We start from the raw sequence: 19,927 nt of genomic DNA, 5'->3' as shown, positions 1-19,927 counted from the left end.
ATCAGTGACAACAGTAACGTTCACCTCGAACTGTGCTTCCGACATCACGCCAAGGCGCTTGCCATCATCGTTAAGCTGCACGGAATGGTTGGCGCTAGAGCGAAGAGAGTTGTTCTTACTGAGTAGTCAGAAAGATGCGCAGCGACAAAATACCGTGTCGTTTACGCGCTGAAGAGGACGTGTTTTGAGTAACGAGAGTGCTAAAAGGAGGATCAAAGATTTTTGTACTCTGCGTGCATACCACTTAGATTGTTTGCATGACATCTATAACCCACGAAACACGCGTTATCTCTTCTCCTTGTACAATTGTACTCGGGAGGAAAAAAATAAAAGCAGCTTTTCTCCCTCATCTCGCTTCCAGAACAAGTTGCCATATCGCCTGGAGCCGATTATATGCCGCCAATGTTTTTCAAAGCCACGCGCTGTGGTTGGAAAACCACAGGACATAGGAGCTGAGTTGAACGCATTTTTAGGGCTCTGCTATTGTCGTCTTTAAAACGCCTGGACACAATTCTAATCGAGCTATTGATTATCACGCGCCCAAATCAAGTGCTTACAGAATGCTCGCGTCCAGTACATGAGCAGCATTCAAATATTGTCATTGGGGGACTATATGTCACTGGGGAACACAGCGACCTCCCGATTCCTACGTCATTAAGTTTTGTGAAGGAGATATAAAAACTCGCTTTTATTCCTTGGACTTCAACGCAGCAAAAAGGATTTTTTGGTCAATGTCGTTGCGCACGAGTATACCTCGGTCTCTCTAGTGCCAGTAAACTTGTGTAAGGAAACATTCTAACTGAATAGCGTTGCAATGTCACTTTAATTTGAGAAGTGTTCATAAAGTTCCTGTCTCTACCATGAAGAAAAGCGATACAATCTAAATAGTCGGTGTTGAGGCTAGTTTTTCTCCACACACGCATCACACAAGGCGACACACTTCTTCCACCTAATGATGAACTGGCAATACCCTATAATCGTCGAAGTTCTCATTTTGGCTCAGAGGAAGTGTTTCACCTTGACTATCGCCTCGTCGTCGTCTTGGAAGTGTCTGCCAGGCAGTGAATTCATCATGAGTGGAAGGTTACACGAATGACTTTGTGTCAGAACGACTAAATAGAGGCATAATTTCTGTCTCAAGCAGCCCCATGCCTCTCCAGTGTTTTCAGACGGAGAAAACGAACTTGGTCAGCTTCCCGTGACGCTTGGTGGCTTCCCGCAGCCTAGTAGTCAGGAAGTCCCGACGATATTTCCTTCTAGCTGTTTGGCACTTACGGGAATAATCTGACAGGAATATCTAGCTGCAGTTCCAATAACGCCGATCGTCACCATCTCGATGACGACTCTGTTTTCTACTTTCTTGGCGGTGTTGAATCCGCATGCTTCCACTGCTCGCTTTGTTTCATCGTCTTGAGGTCATAATGTTATACCCAACACTCATCCATGGGAATCACGAAATCAAAGAAGTCTTCAGGGTCGACTTGACAGTGCTGCAATATTTCCGTTGCATATTCCATTCGCCGTCGTTTTCGCAGAATCCAGCAAGTGGCAGCCTTCATGGTGTAAAATTAATTGGACATTTCGGGAGAAACCTTTTTGTACGCTCCGATTACACGACGGGGGCGCGTCCCGCGACGCATATTTTGGTGACATTTTTTTTTTCTTGCCGCCAATAACACGAACTTTATGAACGCCCGTTTTGTATTCCAAAGCCATCTACAAGTTGAGTACAAAACTATCTAATTCGTTGTTACAACTAATTTTGTCTGCCTGTGCACTTTGTTTAACCTTATAATAAACCCCAGCGCATCCTCTCAGTCATTGACGATATTCCAGAGCTTAGAGCCTGCCACGTGACTCTCTAGTATGGCAGAATTGCTTGTGATGTGCGGTCCCGTGACGCTCCTTTTTTCACGTGGATGCGCCCGTAGAATGCGTTGTGATTCGTCTTAAGGCAAAATGAAGTATAAATCTACCTCCAGACGTCGCATTTCTAAGGAAGCCGCTCGACACAATTCAGCGTTAAGTTTGAGCAAACAAACACAAAAGAAAGCAGTCGTTTCGTGCTTAGTGGTGAAACGCACAACGAGATGGGTCCGCGATCAATTTATACCAGAACCTTCGAATCTGGCATCTTCAAGCTCGCTTTAATATGCCGCCTCTATGGAGTCGAGCTCTTTGCATTTCCGCAACGCCGAGGCAGCTTAAGGCCAAAAAAATATAAGGTGCCCCGAATGCGCTTCAATTGGCCGACACGAGCCACTCGGTCTCGTCTGAATGGGCGCTGTCGAGCTTGAGACAAGGGTCGACCGATTTCTTCGGGAAGATTTCCCCGCGTCATCTTGCGCCTTGAATTGCGGCTCGGCCGGGTGAGCCAGCGGACGTGATCGAGAGAGACACTGAAAGGGCGTTCTATTCATTCACCCGAAATTTGCATCCACGTTTTGCATGTAGCGGCAAATGGATTTTGCAACGACGGACCGAAGCCGCCGACGCGACTACGCGCGCTCGCGAGGTCTGCTGAAACGGGGACGAAACTGCGCATTATGCGCCCATGTTTGATTTTTACTGTATTTCTTTTTGTAGATTGAAACGCAGACGACCAGGGACGATTGGAGAACAAGAAATTCACCGAGACACTATTCAATTCGAAGCGAAGAAAAGTGTGTTTTCTAAGATGCGGTGCTCTAGTTCTAAACGACCCCCAGGTTTGTAGAGATTCAGTCCAATTTTTTTTTAGTTTAGCTGCATCTGGTTGCAATGACCGTGTAGCTCTTTTAGAGCGCAACTTTTAGGCGCCCGTTTCCGGCTTAAGCGGCGTTGCCGTCGGCGTAACCGCGGCGACGTTTCGGCATGGTGGCGTTTCGGCACAGTGCCGAAACGTCCTCGCGGGGTCACGTGACGTCACGTTAGCCCCCTGAGGAGGGTCTTGCGGGGTCACGTGACTCCCTGAGGTCACGTGACTTCCTCAGGTCACGTGACCCCCATGACGTCCCATGACCCCCTGTGAGGTCACGAGGGTCACGCGACGTCACAAGGGTCACGTGATTTCACGGTTACGCCGACGGCGACGGCGAGGCAGACGCCTCTCGGGGGGAGGAGTAGCAGGCAGGAGGAGGAGGTGAGGAGGAGGGAAGAGAGGCATACCCTTTCCTCGGTACCCTTCCCTCCTCCTCCCCAAGAGCCGCGCTCTAATTCGGTGTTACGGGGAAATGTAAACGGCTTTCATTTTTTTATGCTGGCAATTGTCGCTTACCTTCTCAGCGAAGTCGAGGGACTCAGTCTTTTGGTCGTCCTGCACTCGTTCACCGTTTACTTCGTGGCTAGAAAAAAAAGGCTTGTCTACAAGTGGTCATCGTTCTTGTGAGTGTTATCTGATTCCGAATTAACTGCTGAACTTAAACACGCAGTGGAGGTCGGCTGTACAAAGACCGAAGAAACGTTAAGAACAACAAAACGGCCAATTACAGTCTGTGGGGATCGCGACCACCAAGGGGCCGGACATGGGCCAATGGAGAGGAAGACGAGAACGACACTTGAGAAGGGTCGGCGAACTTCACAAGGGTAGGCTACGGAACGGTGGAAGGACAACGCACGCTGCCTCCAGATCGTCCAACTGTGAGGCAGTAATTCCTTCTTTCCTTGCGGGTGGGGTCTCATTCGGGGGGAACGAGTCGGGGCGTGATCGGGCGTTGGCTAAAGTGGACACCAACCTTATCTGGCGCCCAACGTGGGGCTCGATTACCTGGCATTTGCTCCGGTTGCGGAGTTCGGAGACGTCAGTGAGCTCATGCACGCCATGGCGGCCATGTTTCAGACGCTTTCCCGGGTGTTCGGAATGCCGAACCTACATCTGCACGTCCCGACGCCGATACATTCACGATAATCTGATGGATTATCGGTCTACTCTTTTCTAGAGGACCTGAACGCGTACAGAGCCCCTCTCTGCCAGCCGACGATAGAGTCTAGCTTCGCGTGGACCGGAGAGACCGCGGACTCGCAGATCGGGTATCGTAGAAGTTCTAGGACGCTGCACGAAGGTCCGGAATATCGTAACCTGGGGTGAAGTGGCAAGCAAAGGAGAGCCTGCTGAGGCCCAGAAAGAAAGTGGATTTTGTCAGCAGGCGTTGGGACAACTCGTAGAAATTGCAGTTAACACCGAAAACGTTGATAGACAAATTATTGAGCACTTGGATTCATATCTGCTGGGCGAAGACGGCTTGTTGGTTCGCTGCATCCCAACAATATACGAAGACGAAGGGAAAAAATCTCCCTACAAGGTTCTAATATCGAGAAAGCTCTGGAAGAGATTTATCGGGTACACCCACGACTCCATTTTGACCGGTCATAACAGTCACATCAAAACATTTCGTAGGTTATGTCGCGTCGCTTCCTGGCCTGGGATGAGGGGTGATGTATACCGGTAAGCTCGTTGATGCCCGGCTTGCCAGAAAGCAAAGCCGAGAGGAGGGAAGCCTCCGGGTTTATGCAGCCGACAGTGAGTCACTAGCCGTGGGAGGTGGTCGCCTGAAATATCATTGGCCCACTGCCTCAAGGTGTCGATTCCGTAAAGATCGAGCAGGTCGCGCGTTGCGGTAGGAGTCATTGTCACCTGGAATTCAATGTCGGGGACTTGGTCTTACCGAGAAACCCATCCCCTGAGCAGCGCAGCTTTTGGTTTCACTGCATGCCATGGCTCCGAATCGGGGAGTGCCCCACAAGGTAACGACGGAAGTCTTTCACTTTACCTAAGAACTCACTCTGCTCAGTAGGAAAGAGCAGTGTGTATACGTTCACGTCGCCGATTTGAAGGGGTATTTCTTTCGCGACCACAACGACATTGGACGGACGAGACACTACAAAATAAGATGGGGAGCGTCCCGCTCTAGCGACCTTTTGCGCGCGGACCGAGCGAGGACCAGGCACGGTGATCAACCGGTTCGTCAGAATGTTGACAACAGCTAGGGCGTCCGCAAGAGCGGATGGAGCATAGTGCAATGATTCCGCACAACTTTAACCGTGTTCTATAACAAAAAATGCCCGCCATAAACGACCGCTGCGGGGAACCTCGATGTGGCACCTCTCACGGACGGCCCACTGGGGGAGTCCGACAGGGAAAAGCCTAGACGCCACGGTCTTTCCGGCCAGCTAAGGCGGCCACCTTGTATTCTGGTGGTCCTACTCGGAGGGTGCCCAGCGTTGAAGGCGGCCGCCCCGGAGGAGGCACGGTGATGAAGCCGGTCGCTGTGGATGGGGCAGGTCTTTCTGCCCCCCGCCTTTACAAACCTTCCGCGAAAATGGCCAACACCGTTTGCGGCGGGAGGAATCATTTTGGAGCAGATCCCCCGCCACATGGTGACCACGTTGACGGCGTCCGAGGGACGGAGAGGAGTCCACTTTTTTTCACAAGGACGGTGGAAACACCAACACTGACCAAAGGCACGGCAGCCCGGCAACCTTCATTGCGTCAAGAAAGTATGATATTATATGGCTTGACTAATACACGTTTTCAAACGAGGCTCCTGCGTGCTGCCATTTTGAGCGATGCTGACGACGCTTGCGCCGCGTCATGTTTCCGCCCTATTTTGGGTGTGCTGGGGGCATGGTATTGGGGTGCGCGAATGTTTACCTAACAGGAAATGCAGTATCCGTGACGACTTCTGTGACGTATGGGCATGTGAAAGAAAACGACGTTCAAGCGGCCAAGTGCGCACGAAGGCTGGGACCGGCAATGGATTGCTGGGCATGCTCAAAAAAATCTGTGATCTTATTATTTTTGTGTTCAGCCTGACTTCTACTTTTTGTTGATAAGCAGAATGCAGTGGTCCCCGAAGACGTCAACGCGACGCTCTCCTCGGGAGCAGACTATTTGCCCTTTCGAAGGAACACAATAGTTGGCGGCAATGGGGGTGTGGAATGAGTTTTTGTTGTTCTTAATATGTATTAATGAAACCACGAAAAGAAAACGTACTCCGGATCTTGATCCATACATCATTTTCAGGATAAGGAGGTTGCAGAGTGTGTGTGTGTGTGTGTGTGTGTGTGTGTGTGAGGGGGGGGAGGGGCATGAAGAGAGGTGGGGCTGCATGTGAAGCATGAGTTCCGCGTCCTAGCGTAGGTGCGGAGAAAGTCCAGCACAACTTTGCGGTGTTACGGGCCGCCAGTCAGCAGAGAAGTCCTCAAATCTGGCGGGTTTCAGTACACTGAGCAGTTCACTGATTGCGGCAGGGTGGAGTTGCTGTGTGCTGGGGCGGAACCGGAAGACATGTTCTTCCGATGCTGGCACACCGCAACTCTACTGTGGCGCGCTTGGCCTTGAACATTTGTCTCGTATATGCTTCGAGACGAGATATTTTTCCAATTTCTCGGTTTTTTACTGATTCGGGTATTTCATTTATTTGTTTGCGCTCTACATTGGCCTAAGACAACACCTCTATGTTTTATCAATAGTTCTTAGTGTCTGTCGGTGCTCAGTGGCGTATGCTTCAGCAAGAGACTTCTGGCAATATTGTACGACAACCCGGTGAGGCCGGTATCTCAAATGCAAATGTGTATACGAATGCGATTCTATTTCATCCAATTATGTCATAGCTATTTTGTTCCAATCAAGTAGAGCTTTGGGAAATTGAACTGAACCCTTTCCCATCTTTATCCCAGATTCTCCCAAGAATATTCGTCCCCAGCGATGTGAAACGCCAGTTTCATATTCAAGTAAACGCTGCTTATGATTGAAGCCAATGACAAGCGGCCGCCATATTTGGCTGCTTATGTACGTGAGACCCCGACGCCCACCGCGTTAATGTGCGAACGAAGTCGTGTAGTGCGATTTGCGTTATTGTTCGGAGTATCACGAGTGTTACGAATGATGGTCATGCGCCACTTTTTTAAAACTGCGGATGACGCCCAAAGAAATATGAAAGTCACCAAAGTTTCCACTGCCCTATAGTAACGGTTGCTATGCATCGATCAATTCCAAATCCAGGTGTACACCTTCGTCGAGAAGCAAAATTCGCCGTGACTAAACCGCAAAACGCCACCAAACATCCTTACCACCGTACCCTTCACCCTAAAAAAGGTGTAAAAGGGTGTATTGTTACACACTTTTATCCCATGTAATACACCCCAAAATTTCGATTCGACACACAGCGCCCTATAGTCGAACAGACGGCCCCAAATTTTATGAGGGCCTTGATAGCCGTGTGGTACAACTTATTAAAATAGCTAATGTACGTGTTACTGACTATAACAAAAAAAATCAATGTTTACTTGGCCCTACTGCAAAAACTCAGTGTTTTCTTTATGTGGTCTTTGATACGTACTTTGGCTATTTAAGAAGTTATATCGCACCGTTATCAAGCCCCTCGTAAAATTTGGGGCCGTCTGTTCGACTATAGGGTGCTGTACGTCGATATGAAGTTTTGGGGTGTATTATATGGGACAAAGGGGTGTAAGGTGATATCCTTTTTTTTAGAGTGTTCAATGTATCAAAGGAGTCTGAACATACCTGTTGCACTTCCATTATAATGCCCCCATACTTGAGAACATATGTAGTGTTGTCGGTGCCGGCGGCTCGTAGCGTTTGAATTTCTGTCAGTTGTATAAAAATCGACCGTTAATCAGCTGTCCGCGAACAAAATCCGGCAGTCGAGAGGCTAATTAACGTGTTGACTATTCAATAAACTGTGAAAAGTGCTAATCAATTTAGCACACGTCACGAAGGGGCCCGATTTGTGGCCACGTTTATTATGACCACATTCAGATCACATACACTATAAATTCGTTATAAATAAAACCCCAGCTCTGAAGACACCACATACACAAACAAAGATCTCTCAAGCGCACATATTGGGAAACAGTGCTTGTTACCGTGTGTTTCTCCCGTTATCAAAGTTCGCCAGCGCGTTTCAGTCCTTACATTTTGTTCCCAGTTGCCTCATTGCGGCGTCTGTGTTCATTCACTGCTTTTGCTGCCGCGCCCCACTTATTTCCTTCTTTCTATTAAAGACAATCGAAAGTAAACCTAGAACTCAAATAGCTTTCTAGAACACATCGAACAACAACTACAAAGTCACAAAAATGACTCTAGAACAACCGAAAGCATTCTCCCCTTTCTTAACGTCCCCTATTATTCGAAAGCGTAACTGGCTTCCCTTACGCTCAAGCGCACGCGCCTCAGCTCGCACACACTCACAAGGCACATATGAGGACCGGAAGCTTCGAAAACGAAAATAATACAAAATACAAAAAAAAAAGGAACAGACACAGACGAACGATACAAAAGCGGGGGGAGCAGTCTTCCCAAAGTTCCATTCTTTACCCGTCCTCCGAGCCTCTTCCATGCCCCTGCACCGTGAATATCTGCCGCCGTATCATGCCGCGATAGCCCCGCGAATATCCGGGAGCTATAGACTCTCTCCGGCTATACGCGGGCAAAAATAAATGGCAGGAAACTCCTTAGGAGCCCGCGTCCCATTTTTTTTCCTCGCCGGGGTTCCCCCATAGCTGCCTTCGCTTCAATCCTTTCCATGCGTCTCCCTCACATCCCTCAAATCCCTCAGCCGATATTTTCGGCAGAGCGGGAGTCTGTTTTACTTCGAAAAAAAGAAATGAAGTGTTTTCTTTTTCTTTTTTCTTCTGGATATATAACTATATTGCTTTCATTTCAGAATATTTTTATTTCGTTCTGGCGGCTGAGATTGTCGTTTGCATATCTTAAAACGTTGCGGTGTATTTAAATAGGAAAACAAAAATAAACGAGCAACGTTCAATCGGAGATATTCTCTATACTTTGTTTCACATAAGTCGGAGAACAGCCGAAGTTATAATCCGAAGGCCCCCATCAAGCAGCGCCATCTATCGTCATGGCGCTCGTTGTCGTCGTGCGTTTGTCTATCAGCGGCAATCACGAGCAGCGAATGCGGCTCTAATCCTGCGCTCTCCTTGTGCGTAATTGGTTTCAGCCGGTGACAGCAAAACGAAGAGCCACGACGGTGCACTTTTAAGGTAGCTCGATCGGCTTCATCGAATAAGTGATATAAGTGAAAAGTAGGGTTCCGCGTCTTTTTTTTTTTTTTAATCTTTTTTTCAAATTCGGCGGTGCTTTCTCGGGGTTTACTTATCCCACAGATTCGGTGTTTTTCGGCGTCAATTTTCGGTGTAGGACAAAAAAAATTTGTTGTTTATCGGCATGTATCACCTTTGTTTATCGAGAAAACGGGACACAAGAATGGGATTCAAGCAGCTCCAGGGAACAATCGCGTGTCTCGAGGTAATGAATCTGGTTCTAAAGAAAGACGCAGCCTCGCGGAGAATTCAGTGGGAGCCGTGTTACGGATCATCACAAAATAAAACTGTGATTAAAAAGTTTCTTGCCATGAAGCTTGGGTTTTTTTCGTTCTTCAAGAAAACCTCCAATTCGAGCTTTTCCAATTTTTCACAATTATTATTAAAAAAAAAACTCGAGATTTATTTTTGGGGATTTATTGGTATCTACCGTAAATACGGAACCAACTAAAGAATTTATAAAATTAGCCAATGTTTTAAGACAAACCTCCGAGCCTGGGGAAAGGACGACGGAGAGCATAACACGCGAAGTCTCAATTGAGTTTGAGACTTTGTGTTGTTTTGCTGTTTGTCATCTTTTCCCAGTCTCGTGAGTTTGTTTTAAATTATCGTAAACCTTCACCAGCTCGTTGGCAACCTAACTTTTTATTCGTTAGCCAACGGTATCTCCTGCGAATGAGAAAGGTGAAATGTTGTTAGCCTAATACGCACCTTCTAGGATAGATCTTCGTATACCAGTTTTGTGCAGAGTTTCGGCAACCCGGCTGCATTTATGGATACTTATTAATAACTTAGAGGACGGTTAATCTTCGCCGTTAAGAGTCCAACACGAAAGCAGTATCGAGCCCCGTTCGCATCGCCTTCTCATTTGCTTCTCATGCTCTTCCCGCCAGTGAGCGGGAAGTGCGGCGGACACGGTTTAGTCAGGAGCGTGTTTGGCTCGCAGCCAAAGGGTTGTGGGTTCAAACCCCGCCTAAAATTCTTAAAGTTTTTTTTTTTTTTATGAAAATGAATAGAACATTTGCTATATTACCCAAGCATCAGGAAGAATGCAGGGATTGGTGTTCCACCCGCCACACGCGCACGCTTTTCTCGTATAAAAGCTCCGAAGTAAATAATCAAAATAAAGCGTTGACGAAAGCGCGTGTAAGATGCCGTTTGTTTTAGATATTTGCTTTAGAAAAGTTACTACTGCCGAGGCCAGCACGTGCGGCGCGTGGAACACCAATCCCTGCATTCTCCTTGACGCTTGGGTAATACGCAATAGGTCTGTTACTTTATAAAGTGAAATCATTTGGGACATGCGGCTACTTTTAATTCGCATTACATGTCATGTTTTGTAATCACTTTCATTCCACGCGTGACGTCACGTTTCACGTGAGCGTTGTGGTTTTCTTTTGAATTCTCGCGCGAGGTCATGTGGCAGTGACCTCATGACTCTATCGACCAATCACGATTTTACTGTTGCGACGCCACCGACGCCGGTTTCTCTGCGACACGAGGTCCTTAACGCTACCGCATAAAAATAAAACACGGAACTTGAAAACGATAGCTATGTGTGGGAACCCTTCCCGGACCTCTCTCGCTCGTCTTGGACTTTCGGTGTTGTTCGTGTAGCGCCAACACCATAACATAGAGCGTCAGCAAGGGAGCACAACTGTTGGTTTGACGTCATTGCATACGAGCATAGCGGGGCACGATAGTGCGCTAACACTTCCCTCTCCTGCCTCTTCCCGCTAAGTAGGAAAGAAAGCTGCTTAGTGGGGTAGGAACTGCGTACTAGTAGGTTAGTCTCGTAGGAGAGGAGGCATCCCACGGTCAGATTGTATGCGCGACGGCATTTCAAAGACAATGACACAATGTCCCCAAGGAAGACGTGCGTTGATGAGAAGTCATTTATACATTCACAATTATATCGTCACGTATCGCATTACATACCATTTCAATGGCAAGGGCTGCTTGTTAAAATCCCAAGAACACCCCGGCTTTAGTAGCAATGCCGAATAATTATATTTCTCGACCGCCCCCTGAGCTGCAAGTTATTTCTTAAATTAAGGAAAGTCTGCAATAAGAAAATTGCCCTGATTGTAAATACGCAAAAATGAGTTGATTTCTGAGAAGAACATAAAAGCGAATTCAACAATTTCTACATTACTTCAAGGTACTTATATACCAGTCATGTGTTGACTCTTGTCGGTATAAAAACATGGGGTATGATATGATACGCCATTCAAGCAAAATCTTCCACCCCCATTGTGAATAATAACAAAAGAGCAAACAATAAAAGTAAATGTTAAAGTAAGGGAAAAAATAATTACTTCCGTTTTTATATCCCGCAACGCGTAATTACATCCGGCAATCGCCTCGAGTTCTCTCGTATAGCGGCAAAAAAATAAATAAAACGATTTCATTTAAACTTAGATTGTCGGAAAATGTAACTACAAATGAATAACTGCGGGTCGCTCTATTTGTTCCCGTAGCCCAGAGACCTAGTATATATAGAAACACAAATAAATAGCACCGTTAGAATTCAATTCAAACTCGCTCATTAGCATCCCGTTTTGGCTAGAGGCACTCGGTGAGCTTCGCTTCAAAATAACGAAACGTTAGCAACCATGGCGATTAAAATCATAGTTGCCAGTTATCCGAAGCATTATCTGAAATCGCGGGAAACGCTTCTCCGTCCGTGACAATGCAAAACAATGGGGAATTGTAGTGGACCGTTCCCGCAGCCCGCTAAGCACCCGGATAGCGCTCCGTAATCCGCCGCAAGACCTTGAACTATGCAGACAAGGCTGGCGGCGCGCATGCGCAGCTGCGGCGTTTTCTTCAGGGATAACGTAGCGGAGGAGAAAAACGGTCTACTACAATTCCCTAATGAGGAGTTTTAGGGAACCGTTTTAGCGCATCCGATACGGTGCAATGGGCCCTCCGGTAACGGACTGTGCATTATGCGAGCCTTCTGTGGCAGCGCATGCGCAGTTAGGACCGGGGACCCCACCGTACCGTATCGGGTGTGCGAAAACGGTTCCCTAAAAGTCGCTATTATCGCACGAGCCTGCTGACATCGTATCTAACACTCAGAAAGTATAATTTTTTTGCTTCGTAACGATCGCTAATGGACCATTTTCAAAAGTCACTCGGGCAACAATGGCATTCGCCAATGCTTGGACCGGAAGCGTGTGATTGGATCCGAGTTCTCTCCGAACGCAGACGCAACCATACTGTCCAGGAGACGTATGTTGCGCTTTTTGGACTCTTACGGCGACTAGGAAAAAGGAAGTGACGTCAACAACGCAGAAAAACGCAGATTGGATGTTTCTTCTGCGGAATTTTATCATCAGCAACTCTCACTAATCAACATCGAATCTGCGTTTACTGCGTTGTTGACGTCATTTTCTTCTCCATAGTCGCCGTGGGAGTCCAAAAAGCGCAACATAGGTCCACAGAGGTGTTTTTTGGTGTTCTGAATTTGTTTGCAAAGAAATAGTGTAAAAAAGATTCAATGCACAGTTTTTGTTTAATAACTATCTAGCGAGAGCACGAATAGCGTTTGCAACCCCCTTAGGCTATACAAGCATTAAAGGAGAATATCGAAGGCTAAAAGTTGTCATTGTTCGTCCATTGGGTTCCACACTTCAGCGCGACCGGTTCCCTGATATTCCAGCGGCTTCAATTTCTAACCGGAAGGATCTTTACAGAAGTTTCCTGTCGTATTATCAGCTCTCGTTTTCTAAATTTAGTTCCGAAAAGCGCTACAAGTCTGACTCAAAAGAGTCAGTGCTCCGATTGGCACTATACCGCAAGAGCTGCCATTATGCGAAATGAACATCGCGTGCGCGGGGGGTCTAATCTGAAGATATAGCTCAGAATTGTGAAACAACGTGCGAATAGAAAGTTTAGAGTTCACCAAAGACATTACAAATGGCGACACCTTCCGCGGTGTGCGCAGTTTCGCGTTTAGGCTGGCACTTTCAAAGGAGTAACCCCGACCGTAGACCTAGGGTGACGACCCTTAAAGGGTGATAAGGAGCTTGCACTCCTGGAGAAGCTTGCGCGCGCCGTTGAAATTGTCTCGTCGTAGTTAGCAAGAAGACTCAGCTTTTCGTAGTATTGGTGGAATTGGGCCCAATAGCAGCAAGCCCCGCAAACTATAGAACACAGTTTAAATGAACAAAAGAAACATACCGATTATGCTCTTAATGCCCTCGTGGTTCGCTCTGGAGTGAACATTTACCGAGAAAATATTTAGGTCTTTTTATATTTGACGCAATGTTGTCAATATTTTCTATTCAAACTTCTCAACCTTCTTTTAGAAATAAGAATGGTTTAAAAAGGCGCATCCTAATAATAACAAAAAAAAATAGAAAGAATCAAATGAAGACATTTAAGACTGCTTACCTGTAAGAATGTGAAAGCATTCCTACACACAGCGCATTCCTACGAGCAGCGAGCCACGTCTTCCTTTTTGACACAGCGCTCCAGCGGTGAGATCGCGTTCCTCCCCCCTCCCCCTCTCCCCTCCCCCGCCCCCTCCCCCTGCGCAGGCGCGGGGCGACGCCGACTTTACGGCTTCCGTTTCGAAGAATCTGCGTTGCTGTTGATTTGGCCAATAGAAATTCAGGTGCCGTTTTCGCTGCTACAGACAACGGCTATTAACAACGCCGGCTTTGCTAGATGGGTCAGTGAATACTTTCGCATTGAACTGCGCCATGGCAGTGGGGTGACGTTCCTCCCTGGAACTCTGCCGCGCACCAGCCAATGGGAGCCTATCCATCAATTTGCTACTACAGACTACAGGCTTCGCTTCACTGAACAAGAGAATTTATGTGCCCTATGGCACGGCTTCAAAAGCTGATAACGCCGTTTCGCTCCATGGGACCATCGCGATAAAATAATATAAGCTTCCGTAATATCGAGGAAAACACACTTTCCAAAAAGTTGCACTAAAAAAAAAAAAGTTACCTCTCTTCTTATTTCATATTTTTTTTCACAGCTGCAAAGTTTTTTTGCAAGGCGCTGCAAATATCTATTACACGACAAATGAAGAAATACATTTGCAAGAAATTGTTTCACACAATATTCTTTTTACGGGACTTCCTTAAATCATAAAAGGAATTCACGTATAACGAAGTCAAACACCACGGAACTGCATGCGAAGCAAAATGTCATACGAGTTTTGAGGCACGAAATAAGCGAAAAAGAAAATGATGCGTACAAAAATGTCCAGAAGCTACATGAGTGCAAAACAATAAATGAAGTATGTCCGTGAATCCTACCAATGACGCGTGGGTTTAGGCGTACCTCCGCAGGTGCTGTTGCTATGCGAACCCACCGTCCGGTAAGCACATCCGTTCCATAATCACACATGAAGAGAAGCCGGCAAAGCTTGTCGGCTCGTTTTAGTAGAGTTTTGGCTCCCAAAACATACATTGAAGTACAAAAACAATTTATACGTGCGCAAGGCGCCCCACAATCAATTAAAATTAGCCAGTATTCTCATTTCCACAACGTTTCGTTCTATGAAAATTCGTTATTGCAGATACAACGAAAACGTACAAAATCGCCCAACATCGTGGTTCCGGGCGCTAAGCAAATAAGCGTACAAGCACCAAGACATAATAAAGAAGAAAAAAAAAACGATCCGTCTAAAATGTTGGCGAGAAAAAGGAGCGCAATATCCAACAACAGAAAAAGGGGTTCGCGAATTCTACCGATGAAGCTTGGGTTCAGGCGTATCCCAGCACGTGCTTTGCGGACCCGGCGTCCGCTAGGCCGCGTGGCTTCCGTAATCGGGCGGAAAGAGAAGCCGTCGAAGCTTATCGGCGCGTCGGGGATCATTTGTCATCTCGGGGCCGGAGCTCCGAGCAAAGGCACCGCCAGAGCCGTCGAAACATTGGTCGGGAAAAGACGGCAGAAAAAAAAAAAAAAAAAAAACTATAAAAAGAAGGGAATGATGGAAGGACAAAAAGAGGGGCGTTCTTAATAACAGAAGGAATACAATGGCAAAGGGGGTAAGGTGGAAGGCTTGGGAGGCTTAGGATTGGCTTCCGCGGGGCGAGACAAAGACTTTGGATATCAGCATTCGAGATTGAGGAAGATTTCCGTGCGCTAGATTGTGCTCTTTTTTTTTTTTTTTTCTTATCGGTTCTGGTTTTGTTTTGTTTCTTACGTGAACTTCGTGATATAATCTCATCAGCGGTTATTACTTAATTCCAATCCTTCGTTCCAGCTAGAACATGCATATTCTGTCCTTTATTACGTGTTCTTCAGTGCCCCTTTATCTCGTATTGATATTTAGTTTTTCTTTTATAGAAAGATCGTCACTCCTTAAAAAATCGCCTGCGTTTTTTTTTCCCCGTGAGGCACCCGTCTGGCAGCCAATCATAGCTAGCTAGAAAAGCAATATATGAAATAAAAACTGAGTAAAAATATTTTACCTGATTACTTCTACGATGCCACACATCGTAACATTTCTTGAGCTCTCGTCTTGCCCTGAGGTGATTAGAAAATTTAATATTTTAATAGAATGATACTTCCGGCCTTTATATTCAAGAAATTTCTCCACAGATTGGTAGACTCCCCGAGTAAATTCGTGCGAATTTTACGAGATTCCTTGAAAAAACTGGATAGAAATCACAATTCAGTACAACGAGTTAAAGCGTATACACACACCTAAATGCTGTACATGTGCCGATTCGTGTAAAAACAGTCCTACGTTTCTTTCATCTTTTTTGTGTGTGTCAACGCCGCCGCACTTCCCTTTTAAGGTTTAATATTTAAAAAAAAATTGACAATTCCCAAAACTTAAAACGTGTTTCAGTATACTACGAATAAATTTAAATTTATGACATATAATTCGAGCATTTCTTAATTCAATGCATATCATGTTTTCACGGTGAACTACAGCGGCAGAGAATGAGTGACCATAAATATTATTTTAAGTATGCTTTCACGTGCGTTTTATAAAATATAATAATAAGCATAATTAGAGTACCAAGAGCGCAGCTCCCGTGAGGAACGGCGCGTGATTATAAACAACGAAGGGCTGTGTAGTAATTGTAAATTCGTTAATAAAAAAAAAATAGTTACTCGCGACGGCATATCTGCCCGCCCAAAACTCAATATTTGCTTAGTGAAGTTCGCAGCGTTAGGGCGGAGCTAATTTCGAGGTTTCCAGCACATTTTTAAAGTCTCGTTATTAAGGGGCGCGGTATTTGCACGCGTATAATGGCCCTATCATAGCGGTCAAGAAAATATAAATAGGAAAAAAAATTGTGCGTACGGTATACTAACCGCTGTACCCCAGCGACCCTGAGTAAAACACGCGAGCCAGAGTAAGAGGAAAGAGAGGGTCAGTTTCGCATCGGTCGCGATGTTTGCCCAGCGTTAATTAAAACCCGGGTGGCCCCTTGAGCAATAAAGAAAATAATGAAAAAAAAAAAAAACTTTAGGAATGGACTTAGTGTACATAGTAACGAATAATAGAGAAAAACGAGGAAAAAGCACATCAAGCAAAACATCGAAATTGAACATATGAGCTTGTTTGTTTTTCGCTGACTCACGTAGATTCGAACATGCGGGAAATTGCTTACGCATTAAAATAATTTGCTCGAGGAAGAAGGCTAACAATATTGAGAGACCTCTGAGTAGAAAACTGTAGCCGATCACGAAGTGTTCTAAGAACCCGCCATAGATAGGATAAAAAAAGTTGAATGAAAAACTTTTTTGTTTTTTTGCACCACGCATGCAAGGACGTTTGACGAAGCGAGGAACCTAGGTTATTTAAGAACATGTTGTCACTGACGACTTTAAGCTATAACACCCGATTGTCGTCCACAGCCAATGATATTATGGTAGTCAACGTTAAGAACATCACAAAACGAATGACGAAGCAAAGACACCCTCCACTCTAAAAAATCTTTAGCGGCTGTTCTCTCACGAGGCACTTGACAAGGCCAATCGCTGCAAGCAGGAAGCGCAGTGAATGACGAGGCTGGTAACATTAATAAACCTAAAAATTCGGGCAGAACCAACATTGTTGCTGTCTAGATGCGTGACTATAGACCTTTCCATCGCTTATCGCCCAGGCGAAAAATGTCGAGTCACTGGACTCGACGTTTTCACTGGACTGGACTCGACATCACTGGACTCGACATCACTGGACTCGACATCACTGGAAAATCGTACGCAGGCGCGGCGTACGATTTTTTGGCAAGAGGCGCTATTGCGCGTGCTCAGAAGGCGTTTAACAGTCCAGTAAGAAAAGGTGGCAGCTCGCAGAAGGCGTTTGTTGGAAAGGTCTATAGTTGCAGAGATTATTAAAAGAGCCGCGACGACAAAACACGTGTCGATTTCCCCGTTAAATTTAGCGAGTGAACCGAATTTGTGTGTAGGTTCACGTGACATGAATCCATGGGCGTCATTTTCCCCGCTAGAAACTGAATTGGTGTTGAGGTCACGTCACGTGAAGTCGTGACGCCATTTTGCCCTCTAAATTTAGCGGGAAAACTGGATTGGTGTTGAAATCACGGCGTAAATTTTTATGTTAAATTCAGCGGGAAACTGAATTTGTGCTTAGGTGACCTGATATCGTGAGGCGTCATTTTCCCCTGTAAATCTGTCGGGAACTGGATTGGTGCTCAGGTCAAGTTACGTCAATTTTCCTGCCAAATCTGGCTAAAAAACTGAAATTCCGTATAGTTCACATGACTTCGTGTCACGTGACATCATTTTTCTCGCTAAATATAGCGGGTAAAATAAACGGCAGAAGCAAGAAAAAAACCTCAAGGTGGCCTAAAGATTATTAAAGATCAAATCGCTTTGAAAGTTAATCGCTTAAAGATCACTTTTAAGAAAATTGTCTTCTAAGAAAATTGTCTGCGCTAAGGCGTTGAGCATGACGCTTTTCGACCTTTGATGCCACAGCTCAAACTGTCTTTTGGGAGGTCCTACTCTAAAGAGAATATTAGCCCCGTCGTTTGGCGAGCGTTCTCCGTTGGTTCCAGCGATTGGATCTCTCCCAAAATCCAAAAATGCGCTACGACGTTCTTACGAAGTAAGGGGGGTTTTCGTGCGCGCGAGCAGCTGAAGAGAGCGGACGTGTCTCACAAATGCTCCGCTAATATTCGCATATTTTGCCCGTAAATAAGATTGAAAATGTTGCGAAAATTACCCTCGGATTACCTGAGGTGCGCGTATCCGCAAGATATCCTTCTTATCCCGGTGAGTCAGATATCTTTGTGCTACGGGACTTCCAATCTTTTACCGCCCCAAAGACGCGCTACGCCTAATCGGGACTATCACAAGTACGGCACGCCGGCTCGTAGTGGCCCGTCTGAACCAGCGGACCTAGGCCTAACGTTAGGCCTAGCACCACCGACACCCTGAGGCCCGCCAGGGAACCAGTCCTCCGTCAGGAATAACGCCAACGAGAGGATACAACCCCACGGTGATGAAGTATAGCTCCGTTGACCCTACGCAGCGGCAGTGCCATAAATATATAAAGGATCACGATGATATCGCCCACCCGTCATTGAATAGCAAAGCCTGGCTCAGAGTCTTTGACAAGACAAACAACACCAACCTGCAACACAGGCAGCACACGGAAGAACTTTCGGCTCCGCGAATGGGAACAACAGCGCCCAAGCTCCACTCGTGCCTATGGCCTGCAAGACTAGACGTTTACAGATCATCGTCAAAACAAGACAGACACTAAACTTGAAGGATCACGATAACGACCTGGGGAGAGCCACTGACGCGGCCCTCTGCTGGCCACTACGAGATCGGGTCAAGCTCCGGCTACTTGATGCATAGAGCATCAGAACATTCTCCTAGCCAGCACCAACAATATGAAAGACGCCTTTGATATCGAAGACATCAAACGCTTGCGCCTTTCAGGAAGAGAAGTGGTCGTCGAGACGAAACTCACACAACCAACGTGGAAGTGTAGAAGCAGGGTTGGGCAGTATCGCGATACAAATGTATCGCGATAGTATTTCAGAAATACATTTTGTATCTGTATTTGTGTATCGCGATACATTTTTTTTTTTCACCAGTATCTGTATTCCTGTATCGAAACACATTTGGAATGTTTCTTTGTATCGCAATACAATAAGGATGAAATATATTTTGTTACATTTCTTGAGAAATACTCCCCCCCCCCTTTCCCCTCCCGGCCAGAAAAATAAAATCCAAACGCATTTTTTTTTTACTTCTGCCAGGAGTGGAGTCAGAACATCTTCAGAGTCCTTAGATGGATTTCTTGAGTCATTGTTTGCTGGCTTCCAATGTCGGCTTATAAACGCCTCTCTTGCCTTAGCGTACACAGCACACCCAGCCGGCAAAGCTAAGTCACAGTCCGTTGCAGCACGAGCCTGGCGGTGGTTGACTTGAAATAGTAGGATGACTCACGCAGTGAAGTTCAACACATATTCGAATGCGTCTGCGGCTGCGCCCGTAATATTGCACGGCTCAAGGGTACGTCATCAGCCAACGTGAACGTGACCCCCTGCTCTGGTGATCCGATACCTAGGAAGGAGGCCAGGGGCGAATCCAAGGGGAGGCGACGATACTCACCAGGACAAAGCCCACCAAGTAGTTCGAGCCCTGATTGAACATCCCCCCCTCATCCCGGCCCCATTCCGGATGAGCCGGAGGCCTCACTCCTCGTGGGCAAGGCCAGCATAAGGGTCGCTCCGCGTGCACTCATTCCCGCGTGCCCACATCCTTTCCCGGCGGGCCTGCCCCAGTGGGAGGAGGTCCTCCTCACAAGGATGCGGACGGATTCCGCAGTCACCCCAGCATTCTTGGCCTCCTGGGGCGGGGCCCCGATGATGCCAGCCCGGCTTGCCCTTACCGCTCT

At 46.5% G+C, this 19,927-nt stretch overlaps 1 protein-coding gene across 1 annotated transcript in view; it reads left to right on the top strand.

Annotated features, from left to right (window-relative positions):
• Window positions 1-19,927, top strand: part of LOC121047054 (Down syndrome cell adhesion molecule-like protein Dscam2) — a 193,850-nt gene that overhangs the window by 23,068 nt on the left and 150,855 nt on the right. The window lies entirely within an intron of this gene.

Source organism: Ixodes scapularis, unplaced genomic scaffold (genome assembly GCF_016920785.2).
Source record: "Ixodes scapularis isolate PalLabHiFi unplaced genomic scaffold, ASM1692078v2 PGA_scaffold7__128_contigs__length_106722199, whole genome shotgun sequence".
NCBI lineage: Eukaryota > Metazoa > Arthropoda > Arachnida > Ixodida > Ixodidae > Ixodes > Ixodes scapularis.
Note: the sequence above shows the minus strand (reverse complement) of the source record. Positions and strands in the feature narration are given on the sequence as shown.